At 39.3% G+C, this 12566-nt stretch overlaps 1 protein-coding gene across 16 annotated transcripts in view; it reads left to right on the forward strand.

The window, feature by feature from the left end:
• The first annotated feature begins 1818 nt into the window (after window positions 1-1818).
• Window positions 1819-12566, forward strand: part of CLEC2D (C-type lectin domain family 2 member D) — a 53370-nt gene continuing 42622 nt past the window's right edge. For 12 of the 16 annotated variants that reach the window (XM_063712017.1, XM_063712022.1, XM_054526796.2 and 9 more), the window contains exons 1-4: window positions 4314-4460; window positions 10195-10320; window positions 11739-11821; window positions 12391-12497. The gene's annotated coding sequence lies outside the window, so the exon portion shown is untranslated. Of the gene's footprint in view, window positions 1912-4308; window positions 4461-4740; window positions 4845-10194; window positions 10321-11738; window positions 11822-12390; window positions 12498-12566 lie in introns of those variants that run through there. The other 4 variants (XM_063712018.1, XR_010135716.1, XM_054527800.2 and 1 more) reach the window with 4 other exon arrangements.

The following is a 12566-nucleotide window of genomic DNA, read 5'->3' on the forward strand; positions in this document are numbered from 1 at the left end:
GTTTTATGAAAACCAATAAGTCTGCTGCCACTACAGCAAGGAAAACAATGCAGTTTCCTGTCGTATTCAAGAAAAAGAGAAGGCTCTCTTTTCTCTCTTGCCATTGCTGTTCTTTTCCTTATGCACAAAGATTTTTAATGAATGCAGATTTTTATCTCATTCTACTGCCTGACTATCAACCCCATCCTATTGGGATTTATTTAAGAATAAACATAATTTTCTGCTGATGCCATACCCTCACTTTTCTCAGCAAAGAATAATGGAGAGTAGGTAACTGTACTTTATCTCAGCATCCTCTTGAATGATTTTGTAATCTTCTCTGGTTGTGATGTTGTCTCTGCCCAGTTGTACCTCCTCCTTTGTTGAATGTGGTTGTGCAGTCACTCATCTCACACTGTGAGTCCAGTGGCACAGGGTGGTACAAGGAAAGAGGATATTCTAGGCTTTGTGTGCTGCCAGTTGGGTTCAGGCTTCACCTCCTGGAAACCATGTAGACTTATTGCAGCCTACAGACTTGTGGAACTTCGAACTTGAGGGAGATGATTTAGGGTATCTGGCAAAAGAAACTTCTAAGCATTGAAGCAGTCAAGAGGTGACTTGGGTGCTGTTAAAATATTCAGTTTTAAAAGGGAAACAGGGGATAAAAGTTTAGAAAATGTTCAGCCTGATGATGTGATAGAAAAAAAACAAAACATTTTCTGTTTCTCCATTGTGCAGGAGATAGGTGGAATACCTCCTAGCATTCCATAGCACTGTAGGATTACTACAGTTAACAATAATATGTTATATTGTTTCAGAAACCTAGAAAGAGGATATTAAATGTTTCCAACATAAAGAAATGATAAATGTTTGAGATGATAGATATGCTAATTACCCTAATAGAATTGTTGTACATCATGTGTATCAAAACATCACTACATACTTTATGAATATGTAGTTACTATTTGTCAATTAAGAAACAAAATGGAAGAAAGGAAAAAAAAACTGTAACTAATCCCAAGTTTAATATGAAATTGTATTTCCTATATTAAATGCCTACAACCACACTGTAAAATAAATTTTATTTATATTAATATGTAAAGTTGTAATGTGAGAAATGAGCTTACGAGGTTGCATTTATGACAAGATTCTGTTCACTGAAGAGCAAGAGTACCTCAAGTATTTCTATTTACCATTAAAAGTAGAACTGATTTCAAAGATCTATATTCAAGAGAACAGAGAAAGAAATTTTAAGATAATTTCTGCAAGTTAAGGTTATTTGTTTTTAAATCTTACCCCAAATAATGCAAATGATGCCTTGTTTTCCAATTTTATTTTCAATAAATCATCAATAACTATTTCCAACAAGTTATCCTGTAAATTTCATAATTATTTGTTGTTATTTTGCAAGAAGGTAATATGTGAATTTCAGATTTTTATGCACAGTTGGATTGTAGTTGAGAAAATAACCTTAAGATACCAAACTTTTTAATGTACAGTTTCTTGTGACTCATACACATTCATGTCAGAAGTGACTCACCACTGAGTCTGATGGTACCACACTTGTCTATTTCCTGTCCAACAAAGTGGATTCACCCACTTGGTTATTAAGGAAATGTCAAATTGCTATATGAGTTTTTAAATGCTTACTCTCAATGTCTGTGATATGGTTTGGCTGTGTCACCACCCAAATCTCATCTTGAATTCCCATGTGTTGTGGGAGGCACCCAGTGAGAGGTAATTGCATCATGGGGGCAGGTCTTTCCCAAGCTGTTCTTGTGATAGTGAGTAAGTCTCATGAGGTTTAATGTTTATTATAAGGGGAAATTTTCCTGCACAAGCTCTCTCTGCTTGCTGCCATCCATGTAAGACATGACTTGCTCCTCCTTGCCTTCTGCCATGATTGTGAGGCTGCCCCAGCCACACGGAACTGTAAGTCCAATTAAAGCTCTTTATTTGTAAATTGCCCAGTCTTGGGTATGTCTTTATCAGCAGCGGGAAAACAGACTAATAAAGTCTGTGTTTACCTCACCATGGACTGGTAACACATAGTTCATGAACTGCCACTGATCCATGATATACACTTTGAGTAATAACACTCTAAGGCAAAATAAGAGATAGATATATTGTAACTGCTATGATGATGATGTCAGCAGGGGAACTGGGGATGTTACTATAGGCAGATCTAAAAAATCCAATAAAGGTTTTCTCATTTCAATTTTAAAAACTCTACATTTTTTACTGGTAGGTCCTTTTATTAACATGCCACCATCTAGCACTTCACGTAATGTATGACTCTCCACACAAATGTTTGTCATTTGTTTATTTAACTAGGTAATAATAAGGAGGAAAGATTTGAGTCAGCTTCAGTAAGCATTTCTAACTGCAACAGACTTTGCAAGTAATTATTTTATTCAAAAGCCAAATAACTTACATTATATGTGTGTGTCCTAAAAGAATCCTGGCTGTGTACTTATTTACATAACCTTAACTTATTGTCCTTTATATACAAAGGACAATAATGCATGAGGTAGAACATTTCCTTTCTTCTGACGACAGGAGAATTCTGAACGCAATTCCAGAAATTAACAGTCTTGTGCTTATGTATTAACTTTTTTTCATACATAATAGACATGGGCTTACATTCCATTTACTGTGATGACACATTTGAGAAACCTAGTCAAATTTAAGGCCCTGCAATCAGATCCTTTTATGCCTGTCTTTTAGAGTTTGAAAAAATAAAGAAAGAAAAAAAAATGTAAACCCCATGATGCACTCAAACTCACTCATTTTTCATAGACACTTTTCTTTATAAGGGTTATATTAGGATAGTTATAGCTATATAGTATTATTATTTTTATTATCTGTATGCATACATAGCAAGATATTTGTTACACAAGCAATAAACTTAGATATTAACTTCATATCTCCTTTTCCATACTTCCTCAGAGATAGTCAAAAGGTGGAAGGACTTATTAAGGCACTACTTCTGAAATGTGATCGAGGTTGTTTCATTATCATGTAAAAAAATTCTAATCTTACTGTATCCTGTGGTGCAAAGTACATATATATATATCAACAAATTATAAGTTAAATTGAAGGATGATTATAGCTTTCTATGTCACAGCTAAAAACAATCATAACTGACAAAAAGTCATCTGCTTTTTAAAAATAATTAATACATGTTATTTTAGAATAGTTTTAGGGTTGTGGAAAAATTGAGTGGCAAGTGTAGAATTCTCATTTATCACTTCTTCCTCCCGCACAATTTCCCTTATTATTAACATCGCCCATTAATGTACGATTTGCCTTGATGAACAAATATTGATACATTATAAGTAAGTCCATTGTTCAGGGTTCCCTCTTTCTGTTGCACATTCTGTGGGTTTGACAAACGTATGAGATATATCTGAAGCAGCCTTGTTGTCTGGGGTAAATACCAAGATTCTTAGTCTCATGGCCAAGGAGATTCAGGTCTCAGACACACAGACAGAGTGAGTTTGGAGCAGGAGTTTAATAGGCAAAAAGAAAGAACAGGTCTCTGTTAGAGAGGGATCCTGAGCAGATTGCCAAGTTGTAGTAAAAATGTCAGAGTTTTTATAAATGGGCTCTTGAGGAGGGGGCTCGTGAGGAAGGGGCTCGTGAGGAGGGGATGTCTTATCTTCCTAGGGCCGCAGGGTTTAGTTGGGACCAGGTGTGCTATCTGTACAGAGCAGAATTTTTTTATCATCTCTTAACCCATTCCGTGACCACACAGGCCAACTCTTAGTCTGTGTTTCTTTGTCCTGCTTATCTGGTAGGGAAAGTTTCTGTGTCGGTTCCCATACATCTTCTTGCAGCTGCAGGCATCTTGGTGCGCCTACAGAGAAAGGAATGTGCTTATTAAGGCCCACTGTTTTACTGGGGCCCATTGTGTAAGTGTGAAGCTTGGTGATTACCCGGGAGACTCCCCGCTATCCACCCCAGTCCTTCTGTGTCCCAGCTGTCTTTTCTGTGTTTTACTGTCTGCTCTTTCAGGCCTCTTGTTAGAAAAGTGATTTATTTCAACTGCATGAGGTTAGCAAGGGAGCTATTTTTGAGCTGCTTTTTGTTAAAAGGAAAGTTTTCTACCGGGGATTTGCTTTACCCTGTCTACCCAAATAATTTGTTTCTGCCTCCTATAACATATCCACCATTACACATAGAATAGTTTCACTGCCGAAAAAGCTCCTGTGGCCCAGGGTGGGAATCGGCCCTGGGTCGAGGCCTCCATTGGGTTCCCCCTAATCCCGGGGACAAGGGCATCCTCTGGGTCCTTATCACAGGGTAAGGGGTCCACCAGACCCGGACAAGCGCTCCTAGCTGGAGGAGGGTCGCGTCCCTGCCGGAAGTGGAAAGGAAGTCCAGGAATCCCCTTCCTGTTTTCCTGGTTTCTCTCTGGGCTTCCTGCTCGGGTCACAAGCGCCACAAGCGCCACAAGCGCCGGCGGCTGCGGGGAAACGGTAGGCGGGGGATCCAGCCCCAAGCAAATCTCCCGCGGGCGCGTGGGAGGTGGGGCCAGTGCTGGGCGCAGCCTCGCCTCCCGCCCCCCGGGGCTGCGGCGGGGAGGCTTCTCTGGAGGGTGTGGCAGAAACTTGAGGCTTGGAGTCCGCGGGACCGGAAGGGGCTCCGTAGGGTCGGGGCAGGGTGGGTGCGAGAGAGCCTAGAAGCCCATGTAGCAGCGAATCCCGCAGCCCCAATACACCTCCCTCCGTCCCTCCCCGCCTTTTCTGCAGAGCTCCGCCCTGGAGTGAGTGAAGGAGGAGCCGTCACCTGGGGCTCCGAAAAAGCAGAAGAAGGCGCTTTTTATTTAGCCAGTGTGACCCCGCCAGGGCCTTCTCAGTTGGGTGAGCACCCTCTCTGACCAGGCCATAAAAAGAAAAATCTGTCCGATGCCTCCCCACAAGTCACGGGACTCTGACTTGCCTTTGTCGTCAGAGTTTGCAGAACTTTGGGGGACCTGAGAGGGGAGTGCCCCCTGGACGGGCCACGGCTGTCTGTGGCTTAAGGGCTTTTGGAAGGGCGGAGAGAGGGAAACAGGGCGTCCTAGTGGCCTGCTTCGGGGTCACCCACAGGCCCTCCCCCAACCTCTCTCTGATCCAACTTGTTTTTCCAGCCCAGGTTGGAAACTTGGGGATGCTGTGACCTCAAGAAGACTTGGCATTTTATTTGGAAGATAGGCATCTATTTGCAACTGTCCTGAGCCCCTATTTTCCTCCCACCTTTCTTGGGGAAACTTGTTTTTAAGGGGTGCCACTGTTTTTGTAACATGTTGCTCCTAGCTCTTAGCATTCATGGTACTGTTGTAGCCGTCCAGTGGGTTCACTTTGCCTGCTAGATAGAGCCGATTTATGAAGACAGAGGGGTTTACAATGGAGAAAGAGTAATTCACGCAGAGCCAGCTGTGCAGGAGATGGGAGTTTTATTATTACTCAAATCGGTCTTCTTAAATCTGTCTCCTGGAGCAGTACGTTCTAACATTTTTTAGATGTTACAGATGTAACTTTTGGCTAAATTACATTCCTACTAAGTTATATTCTTACTAAGCCCAAATGTTACGTTCTTATTAAGCCAAATGTTATATTTTAAAGAATGTTTACAGAACCGAACCTAAATATTTGTTACCTGGTACAGTTGTGAAACTCGTTTTTTAAAATGCATCCTGTGATTAAGTTTTTCAGATCCTGAAACTGAGTTAAAATTTGATCAGTAATAATGCTTTATTTCTTTGTTCTTCTGAGACATAATTCCTAACGTTGTTTTTCCAACTAGACGTCTGAAGAGTATTGTGTTCACTGTGTACTTTAAGAGTGGTATGAATTTGTGGGAGTCAGGACACACTATAAGAAAGGTATAAGAGAAATAAGTGAGCAAGAGAGAGAAGTGGAACAAGATGCATGTGGGAATATTGCTGCAGGACTTTTCCTTATTTCAGCTAAAAATGGGCTTCTTTGTCCCAGGCCACGGAAATTCAGGCTCGCAGACGGTTTAAAGGGTGTGTGAAGCAGAGTTTTATTGGGTGAAAAAGGGAAAAAAGGGGGGGAAACAGGTACTCTTGCAAGGCCAGAGTCCTTCCGCCAGAGCGCTTCCCACCTGACAGTTTGAATCCCAGGTTCTACAAATGAAAAAGAGGGGCAAGGCTCAGGCTTCTCCCTGCTGCAAACCTTGTTAACTTCCCAAGGCTCCACCTCATTGGGCAGGCTAATTGGAGTTTCTCCAGGGACCCCTTCCCACCTGGCTGTCTCAGTATTAGTAGGAGGAACTAGAGATGTAAAAAAGAAGAAGAGAAAGCAGGCACATTTAGAAGATTATTAAGAGAGGCAAATGGGAGATTTGGGGGAAGTTTTAAGGGGAGAGTTACACATTACCCTAGTAACAATGAAAAAGAATTGCGGAAGTCTTAGTATTCTGAACCTTTAAGACAATTTTGCATTAGTGTAGAACCAGAAAGAATAAAGGTTGATATTTTTATATGAGCCAAAATCCAAACGATATTTACTGCTTAAGATCATCCAATCTTACCCATCTTTCCCCCTGTCTAGAATTTAAGCTGAAGCTCCCTGTTATTCTTGTAGATGTATATTAAACGGACGAAAGTTGGCAGGGACTTTTAAAGTATTATAATTTATATTTAGTAGAATTCACTCTTTTGGTGTAGATTTCTATGGTAAACATATATACTCATGTAACTACCATAAAAGTCAAGATATAGAACCATACCCACCCACTCGAAATTCCCTCATGTCCCTTTGTAGAATGTCTCTTCCTCTACCCCTAGCCCTTGGCAACCACTGATCTGTTTTCTGTTGTTGCACTTTTGCTTTTCCAGAATGTCACATCAGTGGAATCATGCAGTAGGTAAATGTAGAATCTGACTTCATTCACTTAGCAATAATGCATTTTCAAGTCATCTGTATTATAGTATGTGTCATTTGTCAAAGAAAAACAAGTCTGGACTTAGATAGGGAGAAACTTTATTCAAAAGGACTGTTGCAATAGGAATAACACTGATTTCAAAAATATGTTAGTGGGCCAGGTGCGGTGGCTTATGCCTATAATCCCAGCAATTTGGGAGGCTGAGGCGGGTGGATCACGAGGTCAGGAGACTGAGACCATCCTGGCTAACACGGTGAAACCCCGTCTCTACTAAACAAAATACAAAAAATTAGCCGGGCATGGTGGTGGGCATCTGTGGTCCCAGCTACTCGGGAGGCTGAGGCAGGAGAATGTCGTGAACCCGGGAGGTGGAAGCTTGCGGTGAGCCGAGATCACGCTTCTGCACTCCAGCGTGGGCGACAGAGACTCTGTCTTTAAAAAAAAAAAAAGTTAGTGGTGTGGGAGAGAGCAGGGGGCAAAGTCTAGGCATTTCAACAGGAAATAGTGCAATGTGGTCTGTGGTCAGGTTAAGGCAGGATGTTTTTTGCAAGTCTGTGCTTTGAGGCATTTAGGCATACTTGCAGGCAAACACGTGTAGGGCTTGTGGGGAGGAGAAAAACCTGACAAAAGTTTGGCCAGCTAACACACAGTAAGAAATCGACAATTGTGAATGTGTGATCGAGTTTTTTATTTTATTAGGCCTGAGGAATAGTTGTTTACCTCTTCAGCAGCTGAAGCATATTTGAGTTGTTGCTAGTTTTTTGTGATAATGAATAAACCTGGTGCAAAATATTCCTTACAGGTTTTTGGGTAAACACGAGTTTTCACTTCCCTTGTTTAAATACCTAGGGATAGGATGGCTAGGGCATGTGGTGAATTTACATTTACCATAACAAACTGCTTAACTGTTTTCCAAAATGCCCATAACATTTTGCATTTCCAGTGATGATGCATGAAAATTCCAGTTGCATCGTGTCCATTCTTGCACTGCTATAAGGAAATAGCCTGAGACTGAGTAATTTGTAAAGAAAAGAGGTTTAATTGCCTCACCATTCCACAGGCTGGCCAGGAAGCATGATTCTGGCATCTGCTCAGCTTATGGGGATGCCTCAGGAAACTTACAATTCATGGCAGAAGGCAAAGGGGGAGTCCATACTTCACTTGGCCAGAGCAGGAGGAAGAGAGGAAGTGAGGGAGGGCATCACACAGTTTTCAACCACCAGATCTCACGAGGACTCACTCTTATCACGACACAGTACCAAGGGGGAAATCTGCCCCCATGATCCAATCACCTTCTACCAGACCCCACCTCCAACGCTGGAGATTACAATTCAACATAAGATTTGGGTGGGGACACAGATCCAAACCATATCACATCCCTTCCTCACCAGCAGTTGATTGTTTCTTTTTTTGTTTTGTTTGCCACTCTAATAACCATGTAGTAGTCACTCATGGTTTTAATTTGTATTTCTCAAATGGCTGGTTATTTCAAGCATGTTTTTATGCACTTGTTTGCTATTCATATATCCTCTTTAATCAAGTATATCTCCAAATCATTGGCCCACTTTTTAATCTAGTTTTTGTTTTCTTATTGTTGAGTTTTGAGTTCTTAATATATTCTAGATACAAGTCGCTTTTTAGAAAGCTGTTTTTCTGCCTTTGCTTGTCTTTTTATTCCCTTTTCAGGGTTTTTTTCTAGCAGAGAGTTTTAATTACGTTAAAGTTCAATTTATCAATTTTTAAAATACTGATAATGCTTTTGGTGTTGTATGTAAGAAATTTTTGCCTAATTCAAGTTCACAAAAATGTTATTTTCCTCTTTCCTTCTAATAGTTTTAGGGTTTGAGGCTTCGTATATGAGTCTAAAATTTATTTTGAGTTAATTTTCTTATAAGGTATTAGGTGTGAGCTGAGGTTCACTGTTTTGCATTAGGACACTCAATTGTTCCAGCACTACATGTTCAGAAAATATTACCCCTTACCTACCTGATTACTTTCTACGTCTGTCAAATGTCAGTTGACCATACATGTTTAGATTTGGTTCTGAAACCTTTTTTCTGTTCCATTGGTTTATGTGTCTGTTCTTTTGTCAATATCATACTGTCTTTGTTTCTATTACTTTGTAAATTATGAAGGCACGTTCCCTGATTTCCAAATTTGGCCATTTTTTTTTCCTTCAAAATTGTTTGGCTATTCTAGTTCTTTGCTTTTTCATATAATTTTAAAATTACCTTGCTTATTTCTACAAAAAATTCATACTGCAATGTTTATCAGGATTGCACTGAATCTCTAAACCTGTTTGGGTATAATTGACATCCAGCAATATTGCATATTCCAATCTATAAATATCTTATATCTCTCTGTTGATTCAAGTCTTCTTTGATTTCTTTGTCCCTTTGGTTTCCAGCTTTCATCATACTGATCCTAAACATATTTTGATATATTTATTTGATATCTTTCATGTTATTATAAGTGACACTGTTTTTATATTTAAATTTCTACTTCATAATTATGAATATATGAAAATATAAGTGGTTTTTATATATGAACATAGCTAATCCTGTAGCTTTGCCAAATTCATTTATTCTCATAGCCATTTGGTAGATTCCTTAGAATTTTACATGCAGACAACTATGTTGTCTGTGAATAGCAATGATTTATTTCTTTCCAATCTGTATGACATTTATTTCTTTTTTCTTGCCTTTTTGCCCCTAATAGGATATCCAGTAAAATGTTAAATTGGATTGGTGAGAGAGATCAGACATCCTTGCCTTGTTCTGTGTCACTGGGGGAAAGCATTTATTCTTTCATCGTTAAGTTTGGTGCTAGTTGTAGTTTTTCAGTGGATGCCCTTTATCAGGTTGAAGAAGGTTCTTCAATTTCTAATTTGTTGAGTCTTACTATCGTGGATGAATATTAAGCTTTTCACATCCTCTTGCTGCATTTATTCAGATGCTCATATGTTGTCCCTTGTCTCATTCTGTCAATACGGTGAATTACATTGATTTATTTTCTGCTTCCCTTGTTGCTTCTAACCAGCTGCTTTACTATGGGGCTAAATCTGGATTGTGTATGTTTCTTTTTCATCCCAATTTCTGCTCTTTTTCCAATAACTGGAAGATTCCCTGGGGGTGGGGAGAATTCGATTTTTATCTCTAGCCCTCTTTGGGCCATTATTCTCATTTATGAATCAAGCCCTTTTGTGAAAGGAGTTGGCAGTAGGAGAATTGAAGTACATCTGATCTTAGTGTTGATTCTATGATAAATTTTTTCTCTCTACGATATTCCTGAGATTGAGATTCTGATGTTTGTATTTTACAGATAAAACTCTGCAAAGAAAGTGTCTAGCACTTATATCTCCAGTAACTCCTGTCAAGGTTTGTTGTTGCTTGTTCATCTTTGCAGTCCTGACTACAAGTGTGATTGCACTTTCTATTGTTCTGTCAGGTAAGTTACTTGTTCTCCAAACTGTACAATATTCTCCATATGTTTTTGTTGTCAATAAATATTTATTAAGCTCCATTATGTGCCTGTCACTGTGTGAAATGCTTGAATTACATCAGCAAACAAAATACACACAAAAGAATTCCTGCCCTTCGGAACTTATATTCCAGCAGAAAAACACAAGTAAAAATAAATAAGGGTGGAGGTATAACAGGTTGCAATGGCTTGACAAAACTAAGCCTTCTTAGGAAGATGACATTTCAGCAACCTTTTGAAAGAGATGGAGGAACCATGTGAAGGAACCTATTCCAGGCAGAGAACAAGTAGACCAAAAGCCTGAAGGAGGATTCTTCCTGGCTTATTTGAGGAAGAGCAAGGAGGCTGCTGTAGGTGAAGCAAAGTGAAGATGGAGAAGAAGAGTGATACCATGGGGCGTCAGGAACGGAGGAACGTTGAGGGTCAGTTAAAGACTTTGGCTTTTACCTTCAGTGCAATAGGGAGACTAGATGAGGGAAGTTGTACGAGAGGAATGTCTTGATGTCACTTTCATTGTAGAATAATCATTTAATTGCTATATTGAGACTAGGTAGGGGAGGGTGGTCAGATTCTGGATATTTTGAAAGCTGAGCCAACAGTATTTTATATCAAATTGGATAAAAAGTCTTAGAAAGAGGAATGTCAAAGTTAAGCCTGTCTTTTCTTTTGAGCCTTGGCAAGAATGCATTTGCCATCCATTGATATGAGAAAGGCTATGGGTATAGGAATTCCACTTACGGAACTATTTCCTGACAAGTTTCTCTCAGAATTGTCATTTTTTATTAAAAATAAAGTAAGATCTCTACTTGAAATGTTTTCAGGCAAATCACCTGTCCCTAAGAGCTGGTATCTTCTACTTAAGCAGATTGAGAATGCACGAAAGTACAGAGAACTGTATACATAAAAAAATCATCTCTTGTATATAGAGGTAATAGGTCCTCAGCATTGCTTTGTCAAGAGGAAGAAGGGCTAATATGAGCGAGGATATGGAAAAATCATCCGTATGACCCTGTGAAAGTACAGTACTATGGAAGTCGATGCTATAGAAATTGATTTCCTTGAAACTGTTAGTGTCAGTGTAAATTTCAGAAAGTCAAGGGTGCAGATACCCAGCTGAAAACCACTGGACTGATGATTGTTGTGCTTAGGATAAGGCACTTTGTGATGAGTTAGGAAAACAATCAGATATGTACACTTCAAAATTGACCTCAGGAAGTTAAGCAGAAAAATAGATAAAAGGGGTGAGAAAATTTATCTATTATGTTTCATTGTGATTGTCTCACTTTTAGCAAGAAAGGAAAAGCCAGTGGTAGAGTCGTCTAAGTATGCTGCTTGCCCAAAAAGCTGGATTAGATTTAGGAGTAAATGTTTTTATTTTTCTGAAGGCATAAGAAATTGGACATTGAGTCAAACCTTCTGTGTCTCATTAGAAGCCAGCCTTGCTCAGTTTGCAACTATGGAGGAACTGGTAAGAGATATTTTTGAATCATGTTTTCTGTTAAATACTTAGCCCCCTGAGGCAGGTCGGCTACATAGGGTTAAAGCTGAAATACTAAGAAGGATCCCATTCCAGGGGCATGAGATGTGTTTTCATGTCTAACATTTGTTGAGGGTGTGTTCTCTGCCTGGAACGCTGTGAGATATTTTAGATATATTTCCTTATGTAATTCTGATAGTGAGCCTGTAAGATGAGATGTATTGTTCTCATTCTATTAAGAAGTAAGGTAATTATATAATTTGTCATCTAGATTAAGACATATAGGGTATTAAAAGTGATCATTAATACATTGGTGGAATGACAAGCATAAACTGAGAATTTCCCAATGAAACTGGGATATATGCTCACTTTAAATAAAGTAATTTAGGATCAGAGACATTAAATGACTTAAACTGAGAACTGGGAATTAGTCTCACTCTAGAGTTTATGCTGCTTAATTATACCACTCTGCCAGTGAAAAAGAAAAGGGATAGGGAAGAGAGACTCCAGAGTAATATGAAAGAAAGGGGCTCATGGTGTTAGTTTCTGTTTTATTATAGAATTTCCTGAAAAGATACAAAGGCCCTTCTGACCATTGGATTGGCCTTAGAAGAGAATCATCCCATCACATTTGGGAATGGACAGACAACATGGAATATAATAACACGTATGTTTTGAGACTTCTCATCTTCCTGCTGTGTTTATGTATGGTTATGTGTGTGAGTTGTGTTTATGA

This window comes from Pongo abelii, chromosome 10 (assembly GCF_028885655.2).
Source record: "Pongo abelii isolate AG06213 chromosome 10, NHGRI_mPonAbe1-v2.0_pri, whole genome shotgun sequence".
In the NCBI taxonomy this organism is placed as follows: domain Eukaryota; kingdom Metazoa; phylum Chordata; class Mammalia; order Primates; family Hominidae; genus Pongo; species Pongo abelii.